At 35.7% G+C, this 9,979-nt stretch overlaps 1 pseudogene; it reads left to right on the plus strand.

Annotated features, from left to right (window-relative positions):
• Positions 1-1,270: 1,270 nt before the first annotated feature.
• LOC127095082 (ISWI chromatin-remodeling complex ATPase ISW2-like) lies at positions 1,271-3,216 on the plus strand (annotated as a pseudogene).
• Positions 3,217-9,979: the final 6,763 nt, after the last annotated feature.

Consider the following 9,979-nt stretch of genomic DNA (forward strand, 5'->3'; position numbering starts at 1 on the left):
ATTTTTTATTTTTCATTTGGCACTTGGCCTAAAGTTTATTTGCATACATTCATGACCAAAGACAACCGTCCATTCCCAAATCCATTTTTTTTTATAAACATTGGTTATTATCTAAGCTTTTTGATCATGGTGCTTTTTGATTACAAAATGGATTTTAGTTATTTGACTTTTTTAATTTTCAATTTCAATTTAATTTCAAAGTAAATCTAATTCTAAATTTCAAGTTAATCTTAATTGTTTTTTTTTGCTAATGATTCAAACTCTAATTGATTTTAATTTTCAAATAAATGTTAGAATTGATATCAAAGTAATTTTAACAAATTATAGACTAATTTGATTTTAATTGGTTTTATTGGTTTTTTTGATTTTAAATTGACATTTAGATGAGTTTTAGATTATTTCAAAAAATCCATATCCATTTCTATAACCACAAATTCATTTCATTCAAACCAAATTCCATGAATAATTTCAAACCAAGTTACAATTTCACTTCCAATTCATTCTACATTTTACACTAACCAAATTCAAACATTCATTACACCATTCAAATGTCCAAATAATCATTTCATTCATTAACAATCCAATTACTTTACAATAACCATGTCAAAAAAAAAATAACAAAGCAAAATCTCACAAACATGATCCATTTTCCATCCATAGCTCATTTCAAATCAAAATAGTACATACACTCATTTCATAACATTCAATAATATTTGACTTTCAAACATTTCCGAACTCATTTTCATACATACATTTTCATGTCCAATTACATTCAATTACCATTGCATACGTCCATTTTCAATTCACATCACAACAAAGACTACGATAATTACATGTCTAAGCAAACTCTTCCAAGCAATCCTCCATGAACATAATCCATAGCATTGCAATTCATCACCATGCCATGTCCACCTGTAATACCAATGTAAACCAAGCCATTCAGTCCACTTGCAATAGAGAAAAGGCCAATAAAAACAATCCCAATAAAAATGCATTCAACCTGCATCTGATTTTTCATGACAGGAACATTTTTCATTAAAAATTCAACTCACCCCTTTATTTTCACTCAAACCACCTCATGCTTCTCCATCACAAGCCATGCTACAACAACTCACATACCGCATCACCGAGTCAACCTGCCAATTCAAACCACGAGTCAACATTGCATAGCAGGCCAGCAACTGTTAAATATCATAACAAAAAAAACAATACACAAAAAATAACAGGCAGCAGACTAGCATTCCAGGTGATGCTGCAGAAAGTACAGGTTATGGCATTGATTGGATACTTGATGGAATTCAAAGGAAACCATGGTCCACATCTTATAATAGTCCCAAATGCTGTTATGGTTAACTGGAAGAGTGAGTTATACAAGTGGTTACCATCTGTGACATGCATTTTTTATGCTAGAAGGAAAGTTGTTCATGGACATATAATACGCAACAGAATACAACCTGATATTTTTATTAACAGTTCCCTCATGGATCTATACTTCAAATGTGGAAAGATTGAGTCAGCTGAAAACATCTTTAAATCGATACCGAAGACAACGACGGTTTCTTGGAATGTTATGATTTCCGGATATGTAACCAAAGGGAAACTTTTTGAAGCACTTGGCCTCTTCAGTGAAATGAGACAATCATCTGTTGAACCAGATGCTATTACTTTCACCAGTGTTTTGGCAGCTTGGTCGCAACTAGGAGCAATCTAGTAACATCAATAGCATATTGGCACATCATTTCATAACTAGCAACCGGTCCAGCATAACCTGCATCAAATCAAGCAAAACGACACAATCCATTTTGTCAGCAACATAACCACATAGTCTAAAAGGCCATTTATAAGAAATTAACCATTCATACAATACACAAATCAATCCATACACAATTCCACACACCAATTCAAACATACAAATATTCCATGCTCAATTCACTATACAGTCCAATCCAAAGCATTCAATTAAATTTCACATCAAATCCCAATTTCAATCCAATTCAACATAGCCAATGACAATCCAAATCCTACACTAATTTAAGCATCAATCCAATTCCATAAGACAAGTCCATAAGCATTAATCTAATTCCATAAGACAAGTTCAAATCCAATGCCACGACTCATTGCATATCATACCAATTTGAATAAACTCATGACAGAAAAAACTCAACCTGCACTTTATTGCCCAATCTGCATTCTGCTTTCTAGATATAGCTAACCGGTTTCACTAACTAGCTTCCTTTGATTTAACCATTAACCTGAGCAAAATCATCAGCAACTGCGGTTGGAATGCTTCTAGAAAGTCGTTGGAAGCCCTTTCCAATATCCACCCAACTTCCGACAGCATGACTCGAGCCACAACCTGAATCCGCCCTTACTATTTGGTTGGTTAACTTCCATACAAAACTGAAAACTCCATAGCAGCCTCTAAATTTCCAAGGCAAATGTTTAACCTGCACGGTATGAACAAAATCAATTGAAATCAAGAAAACCAACCATCAACCAAAAACCACAAATTGATAACCATTCAAGAGATTGAAAATGTTCTTCACAGGATTCCAATTCATCACAGAATCATACCTGCAATCAAATCAGCGCATGCTTTAGGGTGTGATTTGAGGATTGTGAGTGATGCAAATATGTTTTACGTTGAAACTATTTTGAAGCATTTGGGAATAATCGAATGCTTCACAGAGATTAACACTAATCCAGGTTATGTTAATCAACAAGGAAGGGTTAGAATTTCGCCTTATCACGACTTCAACAAGAAAATCACATCGTTGTGCTAATCCATGCCCTCCAAACATGTGCAAGGGTTTAATCATTGATAGAATTCAAAACACAGTTAGTGAATTGGATAACAAAAGGTTCATCTACCTTTGTGATGGTACTGGTGATTACTGTCCTAGCTTGAGGCTTAGAGAAAGAGACTTTGTGATGCCAAGGAAGAATTATCCAGTTTGGGATTTGATATGCAAAGATCCTTCACTTGTTAAGGCTCAAATCCATGGTTGGTGTGATGGAGAAGAGCTTGAACTAGTTTTGATGAAGTTGATCAACAAAATAATGATTGAAGACTCCAAGTTTTCTGGTCAACAAGACAAAGATCAAAGAGTTACAAGCTTTTGCAATAAACATCAGAGCTACAATGCTACAAACCAAAGCCATGTGAAAAACACAAGCTCCTCATGTTTTCACCGAATTCACTGCAGTAAAACATAAAGCAATTAGCCAAGGCAGTTAAAATTCGAAAATCCCAAAATGGAATGGAGACAAAATTCGAAGAAAAAGCACAGGTTCAAATTACCTTTTCCAAGTCCAAGCATCAAAGAGACTGATCCAAACTGAGTCCACCAAAAGGACTTCGCAGAGATGCTTGTTTTAATCTACCATACAACAACCCTAAACCCTAATTACAGGATATAAAAGGAGAGATGTGAGGACGGCAAGAAAAAAATGAAAATCAGAGAACAAAACCCTAAACCCCAAAATAAAAAAAAACCTGGATTTGAAGAGGCGGACGAAAATCAGAGAAAAAACCCTAAATCCCAAGATCGAAAAAACCCTAGAAGAGAAAAAAGGAGAAAGCGGCGAAGCGAGAAAAGTCCAAGAGAACGAACCTTAGCTCAGGCGTCGATTCTGAAGGAGCAAGAGGAGAGAGATCAGCATACTTGTCCATTCGCCTCCAAGGTAGATTTCTCATCTCCTCATCGTTTCTTCCCCAAATCCACCGATGTTCGGTTTGTTTCACTTGTTGTTTAGGGTTCACGATTCTGGGGTAGTCGTTTGAAAGTGGTCGGCGTTAGGAAATGCTTGAATCTCTATCTGTAAGCAGTCTTCGTTTTGTTTTTTGAGCGTGAGAGATGACGAGCGATTTTGTGGATGAGGTTGAGAGAGAGCGATTGAGAGACGCGAGAGGTTGAGGGAACTGGAGGGAGTCTTCGTGGAGAAGACGAAGGATTTGTGTTCGTTGTCTTCTGTTCCAATTTCTTTTATCTATTTTTTAAAGAAATAGTATTTAAAATATGATTAAAGACCATTTACCTTTGGTATTCTTTGGCATTAATTTAATTATTGGTATGTTGTTAGTGCACCTATTAATTTCTCTTTGGAAACCCAACAGCCAGGCGGCTAGGGTCACCATTTGGGATTCCCCCATTATTTTAATTAGTAGTCTAACAGACCATTTCATTTTAATTTTATTTTTTTTAATTTTGGTTTTAACCTATTCTGGTTTATATATCCAAGTTGTTATTGTAAATAATAACTAATCATGAGTGGCCTAGTGGATAGAGAGTAGTTTCAGTTGGTTTAGTGAAGTGGGTTCAATACTTGGGGACAACAAATCTTTGTGTTTATATTTGTTATGCTTACCATTTTATTTAATTTCTTTTTCTATATAGTATCTTGCTATTTTATTTTATTTTTATTATTAATTTAATTCGATTGTTATTTAATGGTTTGTATATTTTTTAGATTTTGTTAGTGGTTGAATTTCCGATGTTTTTTATTCGATTAGTCGATTTTTGTGTGTTAACTAATTTAGTTGGGTTATTAGTACCCAATATCTATACTTTTACACGTGTAAATAATCATACTCAAATTTCATTCGATTTCAAAATCAATTTCAACTTTCCTCGATTTCAAAATACATTCCAAAAATAAATGTGAATCATTTCAAGATCATTTCACAAATCAACATAATATTCAAACCCTTAAATAAAGCGTGAAGAAAAAGATTATCCTGGTGGGAATATCCAGTTATAATCCCGAATATTAGGCTCAAGCTGTAAGAGCTTTCAAGCCATAAATATTCGTCTTCCCTTCCACACTCTAATATTCAAATCGTTTTCTAAATAAAGCGTGAAGAAAAAGATTATCCTGGAGGGAATATCCAGTTATAATCCCGAATATTAGGCTCAAGCTGTAAGAGCTTGCAAGCCATAAATATTCGTCTTCCCTTCCACACTTTAAATATTCAAATCGTTTTCTAAATAAAGCGTGAAGAAAAAGATTATCCTGGAGGGAATATCCAGTTATAATCCCGAATATTAGGCTCAAGTTGTAAGAGCTTGCAAGCCATAAATATTCGTCTTCCCTCCAAAACATTCGTAAATATTCGAATCACTTTCTTAATAAAATTGGAAAGAAACAGACTGCCTGGGTGGAATGTCCAGACGTAGTCCCGAGTACTAGACCCAAGCTATAAGAGCTTGCAAGTCACAAGTATTCGTCTTTCAAACTCCAAAATACTTAATTCCTATCTTAACCTCTTTCAATAAAGATGGAAATGGAACATGGTATATACCGTGCACTCCTGAGATTAAGATTCGAGGCGGATGCCTCGCCTATCTTAACTCTCGCCATCGTTTAAAATTGTCAATGTGGTTTCTTCAAACCCTTTCTCAATCAAACCTAAAAATACTTAATCTCTATTAAATACTTTTGCCAATGAAGATGGAAATGGAACATGGTGTATACCGTGCACTCCTGAGGCTAGGATTCGAGATATATATCTCGCTCATCCAAGTTCTCGCCATCACTCAAAATACATCCAACCAATCAAACTCTTTCTCGCCGCCGTGCGATTAATCAAAAACCTTTTTCATAAATGAAAGATGTATTGTCTTAAGGTGAGGCAAAACAATGTTTTGGCCACGATTGTTGAGTCGAGATAAGTGACGCTTTTCCGAATGTAGATTTATAAATCCGTTTGATGTGTGGTATGCGTCCACTCCTCATCTGTTTTGGGTAAAACAATGTTTTCGTCGATTAATACAATATAGCTTTCGCTAAAATCGACCAACAAACAAACATTTTTCTACCCAGAACTACGTAAGCCTTGATTTCTCTTTTAAGATACGTAGGAGCAGGATTTGTAAATCTTGTTAGGCCCATTAATAAAAAACTTAGGTTTAGTCCTTCGTCAAAAATCCAAAAACATTTTCTTCTCATCCTTTCTTTCTTTCCCACCTAATAATTCGAAAAGCCTAATATTTCAACTAACACTAACGCACACAACTAACCTAATGGTTCCTGTTGAGTACAACGGACGTGAGGGGTGCTAATACCTTCCCCTTGCATAATCGACTCCCGAACCCTGATATTGGTTGCGATGACCATATCTTATCCTTTCTTTTAGGGGTTTTATCGATATTTTCCCTTTCCCATTTTTGGGAATAAATAAAGTTCAGTGGCGACTCTGTTCAATCCATCATTGCGAGCGTGCGATCGCGCTTCGCTTTGAAGTCGTATCCCCATTTTTTCGAGGTGCGACATGTGCCTTGCAATACTAGAAGCTACACAAAAACTGTCGAATGTCTCATTGCAAAATTCAAGGTCATTTTTGGTTTTCAACCTCTTAACCTTCTGTCAGTCTGGTTTTCGACCAGAGTCTTCCTACTTTTGAAGTAAAATTTTCATCATTAGTCTTCTGGATGAATACCCATAACTTTATGGAATAATCATCAACTATGAATAGAAAATACCTTACACCTGAATGTGATGGACACCTCGCAGGCCCCCAAAGATCAACATGGATGTAATCAAGGGATCCATGTGTTATTTGTTTGCCTTTATTGAACTTCACTCTGCAAGATTTTCCAAGTACACAAGGTTCACAAAACTTTAGATTTTTGACTTTATCTCCACCAAGTAGATTTTGTTTCCCCAATTCGACCAAACCCCTTTCACTGACATGGCCCAATCTCATGTATCAAATTTTTGTCTTCGACAAAGGTTTCGTGGATGCAACATCTACAGAACCACTAACAACTTCAGCCTCAAGGATATACAAGCCTTGTTTCTTCACGCCTCTTAAGACTTTCTTCTACCCCTTCATGACTTTTAGAATACTTTTCTCTCCTTGGAAAATATATCCTTTCTTGTCGAATTCACTAAGAGAAATCAAAATTCTCTTCAAATCAGGTACATACCCGACTTCAATCAACAACCTTATTGACTCATCATGGAGCTTGAATCTCATAGATCCTACACCTGCAATCTCGCAAGCTTTATTGTTTCCAAGCAATACAAAGCCACCATCTCGATCACATAGTTCCTCGAACAAGTCTATGTTTGGAGTCATGTTCCAAGTGCAACCTGAATCCATAATCCATTCTTTACTTGAGTCGTCGCTTGAAACCACAAGAACATCAGATGAGTCGAAATCATCTTGAACAATGGCTGCATTGCCATTATCTTACCTCTATGATATTTCAGACATTCAGGGCACACTTTTCTTGTATTTCACTCCTTCTTACATTGATGACATTGAATACTAGATGCATCACCACTATAAGACTTCTGCTGACTTTTACCCTTCTTCTTGCCGAACTTTCCATCTCTCTTTGTGAATTTCGCCTTAACCGACAGACCTTCACCAGTCGAAGATGGCATGTGCTCCTTTTTTTTGTTCAAATCCTTAAGAGTACAAGGATGATTAAACTTATTCAAAGGCCAGAGACTCTCTTCCATACAAGAGAGTTTCTTTGAAGTGAACATGTGTTCTGGGAAAAGCACAAAACAATAACAATGCTTGATCTTAATCCTCGATTTTTACATTAATATTTTCATGATCAAGAATCAACTTGTTGAACATATCCAACTGCTCATCCAGAACTTTGTCTTCACTCATTTTGAATGAATACATAACTTGCTTCAGGTAGAGGTGATTGACCAATGACTTGGTCATATATAAACTTTCGAGTTTCTCCCAAAGACTCGACGTCGTCGTCTCCTTCGAAACCTGTTGAAGAACCTTATCACCAAGGCTAAATAAGATGGCATTGTGAGATTTCTCTACCATAGTCATTTTTTCTTTATCCTTTAATGCAACGTTCATGGCTGCAACTCCCTTTAATGCTTCTAAACAACCCTGCTGAACCTATAGGGCTTTCATCTTCAAGCGCCACAGACCAAAATCGTTCACTCTGGTGAACTTTTCAATCTCATAGTTTGTTTACGGCATCTTCTCCACACTCACCATGCAAATTTATTGTGAAAACGATACCAAAATTACAAAGTATAATTGGTTTCTTGATCGGTAAGAAACCCGCAATGGTAGAAAAAAAGAAAATAATAAGAACAATATGAAATTTGTTATAAACTATTATTCTTTAATTTCTCTTTGAAACAAGAATACAAGTGTTACTGGATAGAAAATAACCTCTCTCACCCTAATTAGGATTTGCGTTATATAATGATGAGAGACTAGTATGCTATTTATAAGAAAACTAACATACTAAACTAGTGAGCTTTTACACACAGACCCATTGCACAAGCTAACTTAGAGAATAAGTTAACTTAAACAATTGGGCATAACAAACATGCCCAAATAGACATGCTAACAATCCTAGCATACTTCGACTATATCATGTGAACCGACTTTGATGACATGCGAAGGTCTTGTCGATTGTCGAACCAAGAAGCTACCCTTCGACCATACAAGAGTTCGATCCAATATCTCACAAGATATTTATGAAGACATGTGTCTGAATGATCAACAATAAATTGTGACCGAGTCTCTTTTGCCCTTGACCTATATATGTAAACATCACGGAGCATAGCGCATGCTTGGATCTGCCTGAACCACCTCTTACATGTTTTCTGAATATTTCTATTTTTTTTTGTTCTGCATTATTTCCAACCGTATAATGAATAGTTTCTATTTAGTTAATATTATGTTTGGTATTGGTTTCACACGTCAAGTTGTCATCTTTTCCAGCTTTCCTGTCACGTGTACAAGGTCTCCTTCATTTATTATGTTGTTGGGTATATTCATTAACCATTTACACTAACAAAACAATGTCAATGTTCCTACCCTTAACCCATTTTTCAATTCATTTGATATAGAAATATAAGAAGGCCTCTTTGAGATCCAGTAATAACTAAGTTTGATTAGATGATTTGCAAAAAGCCATTGCCTTTTGGAGTAAGTTTATATGGGAAAGACAAACCTTATATGTGTTAGTTGTAATATAGATTCAGTTTCATTTTGAATTTGATTTGGTTTGTATATGAATTTCATTTCATTGGCTCTGATAGTTTAAATACTGAGATTAGTTCAGTTTGTAACAGAACCTGAGTGTAATTATTTTCATTATGAGTAGAAAAGTTAGTTACAAATTCTCTCTCTCTCTCTCTCTCCCATCATCTTCATCTTCTTCATCTTCAACCTTGTGCACCAACATTTGGTATTTAGAGCTCTGGTTCAAATTTAGGAATGGGAAACACGAGTGTACGTGAGACGTGTGTGATTGATTCTGCTCATTCAATTCACGGTGAATTAAAGATCTGAATCGAAACAAAATCACACTTCTTGATTCTAAGGGATTGAGAAAGACGAGTTTTAGTGAGATTTGAGTAAATTTTCACAAGAATGAAGATGAACGGCAAAAATGGTAGCTTGAACACAAAGCTTCCAGTATTTGATGGAAAGAATTAGAATCGGCGGATGATTCAGATGTGTGTGTTATTTGGAGCTCAAGATGTTCTTGATCTCGTCAATGACGATTACATGGAAGTTGAAACAGATGCAATTGAAGCACAAAGAAACATGCATAGACAAAAAAGGAAGAAGGATCAGAAGGCGTTGATCTATATCCATCAATGTGTGGATATGAATGTGTTTGAGAATATCACTGACTCAACAACGACGAAGGTTGTGTGTGACACACTGGGACGGTGCTACGACGGTGATGCATCAATGAAGAAGGCTAAGCTTTAATCTCTATGTAAGTAGTATGAGAATCTCACCATTAAGAACAATGAGAAAGTACCTGATTACATCTCCATAATGATTCTGAACGCAAATGAGGTGAAATCTTATGGAGAGACTCTCTCTGAACAACTAATCATTGAAAATGCACTAATATCACTTACTCCTCAACTTGATTACTATGTTGTAGCAATTTAGCACTCTAACAACCTCAACATCATGATAATTGAAGAGTTGCAGATTAGTCTAGAGGTATAAGAGTTGTGT

The sequence above is a fragment of the Lathyrus oleraceus genome, chromosome 6 (assembly GCF_024323335.1).
Source record: "Lathyrus oleraceus cultivar Zhongwan6 chromosome 6, CAAS_Psat_ZW6_1.0, whole genome shotgun sequence".
NCBI lineage: Eukaryota > Viridiplantae > Streptophyta > Magnoliopsida > Fabales > Fabaceae > Lathyrus > Lathyrus oleraceus.